The sequence below is a fragment of the Oryx dammah genome, unplaced genomic scaffold, assembly GCF_014754425.2.
Source record: "Oryx dammah isolate SB20612 unplaced genomic scaffold, SCBI_Odam_1.1 HiC_scaffold_10, whole genome shotgun sequence".
In the NCBI taxonomy this organism is placed as follows: Eukaryota; Metazoa; Chordata; class Mammalia; order Artiodactyla; family Bovidae; genus Oryx; species Oryx dammah.
In genome coordinates, this window is record NW_024070194.1 from 62835810 (window position 1) to 62849256 (window position 13447).

Here is a 13447-nt window from a genome sequence, read left to right on the forward strand (position 1 = left end):
AGTTGTTATGAAGATAAAGAATGAAGCAAACATATAGAAGAAAGACAGTTGAGAGACTCCATGGCCTCAGAGAAATACTAAAAACCTTTACATACGTTAGTAAGAACCGCTGCTTTGGCTCCTGACAATAATTCCATTCTGCTTATCTGAGAATTTGTGTGGCCCAGTGGCACTGGCATTACTAGGTCCTGCAAATTATTTCATACACTTATAATAAGTTATTCTTCACTAAAACATATATGCCAAGACATCGAGGTTATTCAAGGACACCAAAAGGATTTGTAAATCAGCCAAATCTTCCAGAATTTCAGGAAGAAAGTTGTCGCCTGCATTAAACGTGTTTATGTGAAAAGTGCTATAGTTTGCTATCAGTTCAGTTCAGTCACTCTTTGCAACCCCATGGACTGCAGCACACCAGGCCTCCCTGTCCATCACTAACTCCCAGAGTTTACCCAAACTTATCTCCATTGAGTTGGTGATGCCATCCAACCATTTCCTCCTCTGTCATCCCCTTCTCCTCCCACTTTCAATCTTTTCCAGCATCAGGGTCCTTTCAAGTGAATCAGCTCTTCACATCAGGTGGCCAAAGTATTGGAGTTTCAGCTTCAACATCAGTCCTTCCAATGAACACCCAGGACTGATCTCCGTTAGGATGGACTGGTTGGATCTCCTTGCAGTCCAAGGGACACTCAAGAGTCTTCAACACCACAGTTCAAAAGCAGCAGTCCTTCTGTGCTCAGCTTTCTTTATAGTCCAACTCTCACATCCATACATGACCACTGGAAAAACCATAGCCTTCACTAGACAGACCTTTGTTGGCAAAGTGATGTCTCTGCTTTTTAATATGCTGTCTAGGTTGGTCATAGCTTTCAGGGAGTAAGCATGTTTTAATTTCATGGCTGCAGTCACCATCTGCAGCGATTCTGGAGCCTAAAGAAATAAAGTCTGTCACTTTTTCCATTGTTTCCCCATCCATTTGCCATGAAGTGACAGGACCGGATGCCATGATTTTAGTTTTCTGAATGTTGAGCTTTAAGCCAACTTTTTCTCTCTTTCAGTTTCATCAAGAGGCTCTTTAGTTCTTCTTTCTTTTCTGCCATAAGGGTGGTATTATCTGCATATCGGAGGTTATTGATATTTCTCCTGACAATCTTGATTCCAGCTTGTGCTTCCTCCAGCCCAGCGTTTCTCATGATGTACTCTGTATAGAAGTTAAATAAGCAGGGTGACAATATACAGCCTTGATGTACTCCTTTTCCTATTTGGAACCAGTGTGTTGTTCTATGTGCAGTTCTGACTGTTGCTTCCTGACCTGCATACAGATTTCTCAGGAGGCAGGTCAGATGATCTGGTATTCCCATCTCTTGAAGAATTTACTACAGTTTGTTGTGATCTATGGTCAAACACTTTGACATAGTTGATAAAGCAGAAATAGATGTTTTTCTGGAACTCTCTTGCTTCTTCAATGATCCAATGCATGTTGGCAATTTGATCTCTGGTTCCTCTGTCTTTTCTAAAACCAGCTTGAACATCTGGAAGTTCATGGTTCACATATTGTTGAAGCCTGGCTTGAAGAATTTTGAGCATTACTTTACTAGCGTGTGAGATGAGTGCAATTGTGCAGTAGTTTGAGCATTCTTTGGTATTGCCTTTCTCTGGGATTGGAATGAAAGCTGACCTTTTCCAGTCCTGTGGCCACTGCTGAGTTTTCCAAATTTGCTGGCATATTGAGTGCAGCACTTGAACAGCATTATCTTTTAGGATTTGAAATAGCTCAACTGGAATTCTATCACCTCCACTAGCTTTGTTCATAGTGATGCTTCCTAAGGCCCACTTGACTTCACATTCCAGGATGTCTGGCTCTAGGTGAGTGATCACACCATTGTGATTATCTTGATCGTGAAGATCTTTTTTGTACAGTTCTTCTCTGTATTCTTGCCACTTCTTCTTAATATCTTCTGCTTCTGTTAGGTCCATACCATTTCTGTCCTTTATCTAGCCCATCTTTGCATGAAATGTTCCCTTGGTATCTCTAATTTTCTTGACGAGATCTCTAGTCTTTCCCATTCTATTGTTTGCTATACATTCATCTTATCAAAGCTTTTTCTTCCCAACCCAGGGATTGAACCCAAGTCTCCTGCATTGGCCAGAGGATTCTTTACCACTGAGCCACTAGGGAAGCCCAAGATGTAGAATATCAAGTGATAATTGATGTTTTTAAAGGAAAAAAAGAGTTGAACATTGGGGATGCTAGTTATGGTTGTTGTTGTTTAGTCACTCAGTTGTATGGAACTGCATGATACAGTGTCAGGGGTTTAGAAGTCATCTATAGGATAAGCTTTAGTTGTTTACACATTCCCCTCACTGAAACGGAAAATCTGTCAAAACTTGAAAAATAGAACACAGCAAGAGCAACACTGCACCAATTTCTGAGACCAGTTTTTATGAAACTGGCAGCTTTCACTTCCTGTCTCTTGGCATATTTACTGTTGGAACCCAGTCCCATGCTGTAAGGAATTGTAAACAGTCCAAGTGACCAGGAACCAAAACCGAGCCCATAGTACTGACTGAGTTCCCAGACAATGGTTTGTCCCAACGTGCTAACCACAAGAAAGAGCTAGCAACTGGATAAGAATGGACCTGCTAAGGTAGATCAGCTGGTAAAGCATCCGTTTGTAATGCAGGAGACCCTGATTCGATCCCTGCATTGGGAAGATCCCCTGAAGAAGGAATAGGCTACCCAATCCAGTACTCTTCGGCTTCCCTGGTAGCTCAGATGGTAAACAATCCACCTGCAACTCAGGGGAGACCCGGGTTCGATCCCTGGGTTGGAAAGATCCCCTGGAGAAGGGAACAGCTACTGACTCCAGTATTTTTGCCTGGAGAATTCCATGAACGGAGAAAACTGGCAGGCTACAATTCATGGGGGTGGCAAAGAGTCAGACACAACTGACTGACTTTCACTTACTCTCCATTCAACCAGCCCAAGCTGGTATTTAGTAAAGATATGATGCCCCCTATCAAGTTTGGCCCAAATTGACAGCCAGAAGAAAAAAGTGGAGAGCAGCACTGTTGTTTCAGACCACCAAATTCAGGGGTGATTGCGAGAGTTCAGTCGCTCATGCATATCTGACTCTTTGCAACCCCATGAACCGCAGCATGCCAGGCCTCCCTGTCCATCACCAACTCCCAGAGTTTACCCAAACTCATGTCCATTGAGTCAGTGATGCCATCCAACCATCTCATCCTCTGTCATCCCCTTCTCCTCCTGCCCTCAATCTTTCCCAGCATCAGGGTCTTTTCAAATGACTCAGTTCTTTGCAGCAGGTGGCCAAAATATTAGAGTTTCAGCTTCAACATCAGTCCTCCCAGTGAACAGTCAGGACTGATGTTGCAGTCCAAAGGACTCTCAAGAGTCTTCTCCAAAACACCAGTTCAAAAGCATCAATTTTTCAGCGCTCAGCTTTCTTTATAGTCTAACTCTCACATTCATACATGACCACTGGAAAAACCATAGCCTTGACTAGACGGACCTTTGTTGACAAAGTAACGTCTCTGCTTTTTAATATGCTGTCTGCTGCCGTTGCTGCTGCTGCTGCTAAGAAACTTCAGTCGAGTCCGACTCTGTGCGACCCCATAGATGGCAGCCCACCAGGCTCCCCCATCCCTGGGATTATCCAGGCAAGAACACTGGAGTGGGTTGCCATTTCCTTCTCCAATGCATGAAAGTGAAGTCGCTCAGTCGTGTCTGACTCTTCGCGACCCCATGCCGTCTAGACTGGTCATAACTTTCCTTCCAAGGAGTAAGCGTCTTCTAATTTCATGGCTGCAATCACCATCTGCAGTGATTTTGGAGCCCCCCAAGATAAAGTCAGCTACTATTCCAACTGTTTCCCCATCTATTTGCCATGAAGTGATAGGACCGGATGCCATGATCTTAATTTTCTGAATGTTGAGCTTTAAGCCAACCTTTTCACTCTCCTCTTTCACTTTCATCAAGAGGCTTTTTAGTTCTTCTGCACTTTCTGCCATAAGGGTGGTGTCATCTGCATATCTGAGGTTATTGATAATTCTCCTGGCAATCTTGATTCCAACTTGTGCTTCCTCCAGCCCAGCATTTCTCATGATGTACTCTGCATGTAAGTTAAATAAGCAGGATGAAAATATACAGCCTCAACGTACTCCTTTTCCTATTTGGAACCAGTCTGTTGTTCCATGTCCAGTTCTAACTGTTGCTTCCTGACCTGCATACAGGTTTCACAAGAGACAGGGAAGGTGGTCTGGTACTCCCATCTCATTCAGAATTTCCAGTTTATTGTGATCCACAGTGTCAAAAGCTTTGGCATGAGTCAATAAAGCAGAAATAGATGTTTTTCTGGAACTCTCTTGCTTTTTTGATGATCCAGCATATGTTGGCATTTTGATCTCTGTTTCCTCTGCCTTTTCTAAAACCAGCTTGAACATCTGGAAGTTCACAGTTCATGTATTGCTGAAGCCTGGCTTGGAGAATTTTGAGCATTACTTTACTAGCATGTCTTAAATATTGCACAAAATTTTAAAGAATTAAAATAATAAATGCATATACATTTTACAGGCATGTATCAGATAAATGTAACAGCTCTATGACAATCTACAAGACCTTCTAGAACTACACCAAGAAAAGATGTCTTTTTTTCATAGGGGACTGGAATGCAAAAGGAGAAAGTCAAGAGATACCTTCAGTAACAGGCAAGTTTGGCCTCAGACTACAAAATGAAGCAGGGCAAAAGTTAACAGAGTTCTGCCAAGAGAACACACTGGTCATAGTAAACACACTCTCCCAGCAACACAAGGGACAGCTCTACACATGGACATCACCAGATGGTCAACACCAAAATCAGATTGATTATATTCTTTGCAGCTGAAGATGAAGAAGCTCTATACAGTCAGCAAAATCAAGGCCAGGCTGACTGTGGCTCAGATCATGAACTCCTTACTGCAAAATTCAGGCTTTAATTGAACAAAGTAGGGAAAACCAGTAGCCCATTATAGCTATGACCTAAATCAAATTTCTCACAATTGAACAGTGGAAGTGACAAATAGATTTAAGGGATAGAATTTGATAGAGTGCCTGAAGAACTATGGACAGAGGTTCATGACACTGTACACGAAGCAGGGATCAAGACCATCCCCAAGAAAAAGAAATGTAAAAAGGCAAAATGGTTGTCTCAGAAGGCCTTACAAATAGCTGGGAAAAGAACAGAAGCTAAAGGCAAAGAAGAAAAGGAAAGATATACCCATCTGATTGCAGAGTTCCAAAGAATAGCAAGGAAGAAACAAGAGAGCCTTCCTAAGTGATCAATGCAAAGAAATAGAGGGAAATAATAGAATGGGGAAGACTAGAGAAGGCAATGGTACCCCACTCCAGTACTCTTGCCTGGAGAATCCCAGGGACGGGGGAGCCTGGTATGCTGCTGTCTATGGGGTCGCACAGAGTCGGACATGACTGAAGCAACTTAGCAACAGCAACAGCGGCAGAGATCTGTTCAAGAAAATTAGAGATACCAAGGGAAAATTTCATGCAAAGATGGGCACAATAAAGGACAGAAATGGTGACACCTGACCTGTCTCTTGAGAAATCTGTATGCAGGACAGGAAGCAACAGTTAGAACTGGACATGGAACAACAGACTGGTTCCAAATAGGAAAAGGAGTATGTCAAGGCTGTATATTGTCACCCTGCTTATTTAGCTTCTATGCAGAGTACATCATGAGAAATGCTGGGCTGGAAGAAGCGCAAGCTGGAATCAAGATTGCCGGGAGAAATATCAATAACCTCAGATATGCAGATGACACCACCCTTATGGCAGAAAGTGAAGAGGAACTAAAAAGCCTCTTGAGGAAAGCGAAAGAGGAGAGTGAAAAAGTTGGCTTAAAGCACAACATTCAGAAAACGAAGATCATGGCATCTGGTCCCATCACTTCATGGGAAATAGATGGGGAAGCAGTGGAAACAGTGTCAGACTTTATTTTTTGGGGCTCCAAAATCACTGCAGATGGTGACTGCAGCCATGAAATTAAAAGACACTTACTCCTTGGAAGGAAAGCTATGATCAACCTAGATAGCATATTCAAAAGCAGAGACATTACTTTGCCAACTAAGGTCCATCTAGTCAAGGCTATGGTTTTTCCAGTAGTCATGTATGGATATGAGAGTTGGACTGTGAAGAAGGCTGAGCGCCGAAGAATTGATGCTTTTGAACTGTGGTGTTGGAGAAGACTCTTGAGAGTCCCTTGGACTGCAAGGAGATCCAACCAGTCCATTCTGAAGGAGATCAGCCCTGGGATTTCTTTGGAAGGAATGATGCTGAAGCTGAAGCTTCAGTACTTTGGCCACCTCACTGGAAGAGTTGACTCATTGGAAAAGACTCTGATGCTGGGAGGGATTGGGGGCAGGAGGAGAAGGGGATGACAGAGGATGAGATGGCTGGATGACATCACTGACTCGATGGACATGAGTCTGAGTGAATTCTGGGAGTTGGTGATGGACAGGTAGGCCTGGCATGCTGCAGTTCATGGGGTCGCAAAGAGTCGGACACGACTGAGCGACTGAACTGAACTGAACAGAAGGAGACAATATTAAGATGTGGCAAGAATACACAGAAGAACTATACAAAAAACATCTTCATGACCCAGATAACCATGATGGTGTGCTCACTCACCTAGAGCCAGACATCTTGGAATGAGAAGTCAAGCAGGCCTTAGGAAGCATCACTACGAACAAAGCTAGTGGAGGTGATGGAATTCCAGCTGAGCTATTTCAAATCCTAAAAGATGTTTCTGTGAAAGTGCTGGATTCAATATGCCAGCAAATTGAAAAACTCAGAAGTGGCCACAGGACGGAAAAGGTGAGTTTTCATTCCAATCCCAAATAAGGGCAATGCCAAAGAATGTTCAAACTACTGCACAATTGCACTCATCTCACACTCTAGCAAACTAATGCTCAAAATTCTCCAAGCCAGGCTTCAACAGTACATGAATGGAAAACTTCCAAATATTCAAGCTGGATTTAAAAAAGAATCAGAGGTCAAATTGCCAACATCCATTGGATCATTGAAAAAGCAAGGGAATTCTGGGAAAACATCTACTTCTGCTTTTTTGATTGCAGCAATGCCTTTGACTGTGTGGATCACAACAAACTGTGGAAAATTTTTAAAGAGATGGGAATACCAGACCACCTTACCTGCCTCCTGAGAAACCTGTATACAGGACAAGAAGCAACAGTTAGAACCTCACATGGAAAATGTACTGGTTCCAAATTGGGAAAGGAGTACGTCAAGGCTGTATATTGTCACCCTGCTGGTTTAATTTATATGCAAAGCACATCATGCAAAATGCTGGTCTGGATGATGCACAAACTGGAATCAAGATTGCTAGGAGAAACATCAACAACCTCCAATAAGCAGAGGACACCATCCTTATGGCAGAAAGCGAAGAACTAAAGAGTTTCTTGATGAAAGTGAAAGGGTAGAGTGAAAAAGTTGGCTTAAAACTCAGCATTCAAAAAACTAAGATCCTGGCATCTGGTCCCATCATTTCATGGTAAATAGACAGGGGGAAAGTGGAAACAGTGAAAGTTTTTACTTTCTTGGGCTCTAACATCACTGCAGACAGTGACTGCCACCATGAAATTCAAAGAGGCTTACTCCTTGCTAAGAAAAGCTATGACCAACCTAGAAAGCATATTAAAAGCAGAAACATTACTTTGCCAATAAAGGTCCATCTAATCAAAGCTGTGGTTTTTCCAGTAGTCATGTATGGATGTGACAGTTGGACCATAATGAAGGCTGAACACTGAATAACTGATGCTTTTGAACTGTGATGCTAGAGAAGACACTTGAGAGTCCCTTGGACTGCAAGGAGATCCAACCAGTCCATCCTAAAGGAGATCAGTCCTGAGTGTTCATTGGAAGGACTGATGCTGAAGCTGAAACTCCAATACTTTCGCCATCTGATGCAAAGAGCTGAGTCATTGGAAAAGACCCTGATCCTGGGAAAGATTGAAGGCAGGAGGAGAAGCAGATGACAGAGGATGAGATGGTTGGATGGCATTGTCGATTCAATGGATATGAGTTTAAGCATACTCTGGGAGATAGTGAATAACAGGGAAACCTGGCATGCTGTAGTCTGTGGGGTCTGAAAGAGTCAGACAATACTTAACTACAGAAGAACAGGTTAGGGATGTTCATGTGTTCTCGTTGTAAATAAGATAGCCAACAAAAGTTTAAGAGATTTTCCCCAAACTAAGAATTTAATGAAGAAAGTCATCCAGTAAAATACAATCCTCCAGCCTTATGCTTTAATGTTTTTCCCATAGACTGTGCCCCTTTGCAAAGGTTTTAAAGGTATTTATTTTCTAGGGCAGGTTTGCACTTAATTGGCATTCTTCAAAAGATAACTCCAGCACTAACCAGGGCAAAGAAATCTAACATTATGCTGGAAGTCAAGTGCACGTTCCAGACAAACATTTTAATATCAAGGTTCCTTCCCTAAGCCTTAAGTAGCAGTATTTATGAATAATTGGCAACAGCATTCTATTCAAACATCTGGGCAGTACAGTCAATTATACCATTAACAGAGAGAACAGAATAGCATCAACTCCAGCAATAACAAGACCAAAAAAATAGCCAACAAAATTAAATGTTAAAGGTTAGTAAAAATGTTAGATGATAGACTCTGATTGTATGCAACTTGAGAATTCACTGACCCATTTTTAAAAATAAATCTAAAAAAGTATATTCACCTACCATTCTAGAAAGTATCTTGCTAAGTTTTCATTTTAAATTTACTGAAAAGAGACCCTACATAACTGGTATTTCCTGCAGGGCTTGCATATCACCAACACCCGGGAAATATATAATGCCAAAATGAAAGAATAAAATGCCACACGGAAGAAGTTACACAAACCTTGCAAAGTCAAGAATGCAAAGGAGAAAATGTAAGCGGACTATCAATCTTGTTAGTAAACTCAACCAAAACACTGGAAGTATGGCTCAGGATTCATTTCCACACCAAGCCAATGAAACAGAAAACTCTCTGTCCTTCTGCCTGGCAAAATAAAATAAATATTTCCTTCTTCCATCCCAATGTTTTGGCCCAGATGAATCAAGAAATATATAAATCAAAATCATTGTTCACGTTTCTGGCTAGCCTAGTCAAACAATCGCAGCAGCAAATAGACAACATCCAGAACTGGATGGAAGACAATTTTTTATATCAAATTTCCCTCTAAAAACAACTTCATTAACTGCCATGACAGATGTCTTTTGAGGGGATGTTCTCAGCTTTGATTTCTCAATTTCTCTGCCCTTAGCCCAACTGTGTCTTGTTTCTAAGGAGCTGTTCAGAATACACTTTAAATATTTCTTGATGAAGCATCTCCCATAAATTTTAACTATTAGATGTAAAACAGCCATTACTGATTATACCAGATACTCCATGGATTTGTAATAATGGAGTGGTTAACAATTCAGGAGTGGGAGTTGGAGAGATCCTGGTTTGAATCCTGACTATTTTCTATGAGCACTATGACATTGGACAAGATACTAAGCCTTTCCAATCCGATCTGATTTTACAAGGATTACATTGGATTAAGTATGAAAACAATTGAGGATTTTTTAATTTGCCCATGGATGAAGAAACAGTCCAATTAGCAGTACAACTTATTCTTGTCTGTCTCCAAAGCACTACTCTATCTACTGCAAAATGCCATTTCCAAAAACACGCATGAAATGCATATGCAGTACATGGCACAGAGGTATTCTTCCACGCAGAGGTTTTTTTAAACCAGCATTCACATATATTGTCACTATAAAACTTTATGCAGATTAGCACATTTCCTAAAGAATAGAGCAACATGGTGGTAAATGCTTCTCTTGAGAGAACATCCCTTCATAACAACTATTGGAAAGCAATTCTCCATTAGACTCTTACATTTCCAAATGCCTTGCAAGCAAGGAAATGATTGTCCTTTTTCCCCAGACTTTCAAGGAGATTTGATTTTAAAATAGCCTTGGAAGACAGATATTTTTCCCTTCAGGAGCAAAAAAGAGTAGTTTTGCTTCCTTGGCAGATAGAAACAGTATCTTTTGCCAGAGCAACTGCCCACTAGAGAACAATCAGATTCCCCGAAGTCAGGGTTCCTCTCCTGCAGTGCAATCCATGGTGTTTCCAGGGTACCATCTGACTCTTCACAGCATCTGGTGTAAACGGAGGCTGGGAAACTGGTGTAAAATGCTGATACTATTATTGCTGAGAAATCGCATTGTTTTTCACCCAGGATAAAAACTTATTTGTTCTACCAGCATCCATGAAACCATTAAGCTGACTTGTCAGTCTGCAAGTGGGGAAAAATCTCAGACTATTTATAGCTCTTAACAACTTACGTGTTTTTTAATACAATTCTCAAAATTTTGAAATTGAACTTCCAGGTAACCATAGCAGAGTTAAGCTGGACCACATATTTCCTCCTCATAAAACTAATGGAATTAATAAAAAGGAGCAGCAATCTACTAAAAAAGCAGTTACATACCAAACTTAAAAGATTTCAAAGAGTGGTATGTTGAATGGTGTAGAATAGAAAGTTCTGTGTGACCACTAAGCCCACCAGCAAACTTCAGAGAAGGTATTGGTAAAGGAGGACAATACTAAAACTCTATTATTCTCAGTCTGAAAAGAAACTTGTCAGGGGAGAAAGACAGAAGCCCCAGAAAATGCTGAGGAAAAAAAAAACTGGAGAAAATAACTATAATTGCTACAGGATATTCATGTTTGCAGAGAACATCAGCAAGATTCATCATCTCTATGACTGTTTGACTCCCCCAAAAATGTATGTTAAAGTCTTAGCATCCCCCTAGTACTCCAGGATGTGACTATATTTGGGAATAGGGTAGCCTCAGAGGTAATTAGGAGACTGGGGAGATGAATCTACAAGCTGAAGAACACAAGGATTACTGCCTGCCCTCCTACCCCCGGAAACTAGCAACAGTCAAGAAACTAGCGACAGTCAAGAAAGTATTCTACCCAAAATTCACAGGACTTCACTTTAGACTTTGACCTCCAGCACTTGAAAATAACTTTTTAAGGTGGTAGTTTGCTATGGCCATCTAGGAACTTAATCCAATGATGAAAGTAAATGAACAACCTATATCTTGGGGACCATACCCATCAGCATAGCATAGACAAAGCTGCATTAAGCCCAAGTTGAACTTTCAACAGCCTCTCACTTGCATGCCCACTTGCTCCATCCTCCCACCACCCCAACAAGACCAAAAGGGAATGGGACAGAGTGTGCTGTTCTGCAACTCAGAGAAAAACAGACCTTAGGTTAGTCTCTTTCTCACTCCTTAGGCTCCATGCATCAAATCCTACTACCATGCCACTGTATTCAGAACTCTTACCAATGCCACCACAATCACTTCTCTCACTTCCACCACTTTCTCCCAACTGAATGCTTGTAGCAGCTTTTAAACTGATCTCTCGTACCCTCACATGCCCTTATGCTCTATTTTCACACTGCAAGAAGAGCAATCCTATTAAAGATGGATCGTGTCACTCTGCTCAAAATCCTTCAAAGGCTTCCCATCTTTTTTCAGATAAAAACCTAAGGTCTTACAGGGAAAGTGGAGGGAGGCTCAACAGGGAGAGGAGATATATATATATATGACAGATTCACATTGTTGTATGGCAGAAATGAACACAACATTGTAAAGCAATTATCCTCCAAATAAAAACTGTTTAATTTTTAAAAATTAAAAAAATAAAGATCTAAGGCCTTATAAGAACCACAGGGCCCCACATTATCAGGCTACCTGCTACTCTTGGACGTTCTCTCCTCCTTTCCTCTACACTGGCTTCTTTGATAAACCTCAGACATGCCAAGCCTTGAGGCATGCCGCTCTGCCTAAAACACACTTCCTGCAAACAGTTAACTATGTGGCTTATTCCCTCACATTTTATGCATCTCTGGTCAAGTGATCCTTTATCAGAATTGCTTCCCTTAATCACTCAAAAATGGTAAATCTCTCTCCCCTACATGTCCTTAGCCTATTCTGTTTTCTTAGCATGACATATATCTACCTAAGAGATATATTGGTTTATCGCTATATGATTGTTGGTTTATTATGTTCCCTCCTCTTAGATTATAAGGCCCTTGAGGTCAGGGACTTTGTTTTGTTCATTATTATATTCTGAATGCATAGAAAATAACTCCCACTGAACAAATATTTGTTATTAAGTAGGTGAAGACCAGTTCTGTGTGCTACCTACTGGCTATCTTTGTCAGAGTAACTGGAAGGTCTGGACCCATGTATCACAATGGCCCAGTAAAATGAAATGTTCTATGCTTTAAAAATATAATAAAAATAAAGGGCTACCCTGGTGGCTCAGTAAGAATATGTGTGCCAATGCAACAGACACAGATTCAATTCCTGACCATGCCATGGAGCAACTAAGCCTGTGCTCTAGATGCCGGGAGCCACAACTACTGAGCCAACGAGCCTCAATTTGTAGAGCCCCTGTGCCCTAGAGCCCACGCTCCACAAGAGAATCCCACACACCTCAACTAGAGAGCAGCCCCCACTCTCTGTAACTAGAGAAAGGCCTGTGCTACAGCCAACACCCATCACAGTCAAAAATAATTTTAAAAATAAGGCAATATAGTCTATAGTCCTCAGGAAATGGCAAGAGAGAAAGTTTGTCTTATTCATCCTGAATCACAATTATTTAACATACATTTGTTTATTAGACTAATAGGTCAAAATGGCAATTTTTATGTATCCTTCCTTTAGTTTATAACATCACTTCTTTCTCCTCCAAAACAACCAGTATTTGTAATAATGTACCCATTCATAATCCCAGCATTAGATATGTAAAAATTCATCCTCTAAAAAAATTTATTCTATAGACAATGTCACAAAAACAATTTCAGTATCTAAATTGAATGCAAATTTAGTAAGCAGCTTTCTTTCAAATTTTTTCAAATTTACATTTCCATGGTAATTATTTATAATATGTCTAATGTGTTCATTCAGTTCAGTTGCTCAGTTCTGTCCAACTCTTTGCAACCCCCCATGGACTGTAGCACATCAGGCTTCCCTGTCCATCACCAACTCCCAGAGTTTACTCAAACTCATGTCCATCACATCACTGATGCCATCCAACCATCTATCCTCTGTTGTCCCCTTCTCCTCCCTCCTTCAATCTTTCCCAGCATCAGGGTCTTTTCTAATGAGTCAGTTCTTCCCATCAAGTGGCCAAAGTATTGGAGGTTCAGCTTCAGCATCAGTCCTTCCAATGAATATTCAGGACTAACCTCCTTTAGGATTGACTGACTGGATCTGCTTATAGTCCAAGGGACTCGCAAGAGTCTTCTCCAACACCACAGTTAAAAAGCATTAATTCTGTCTAGG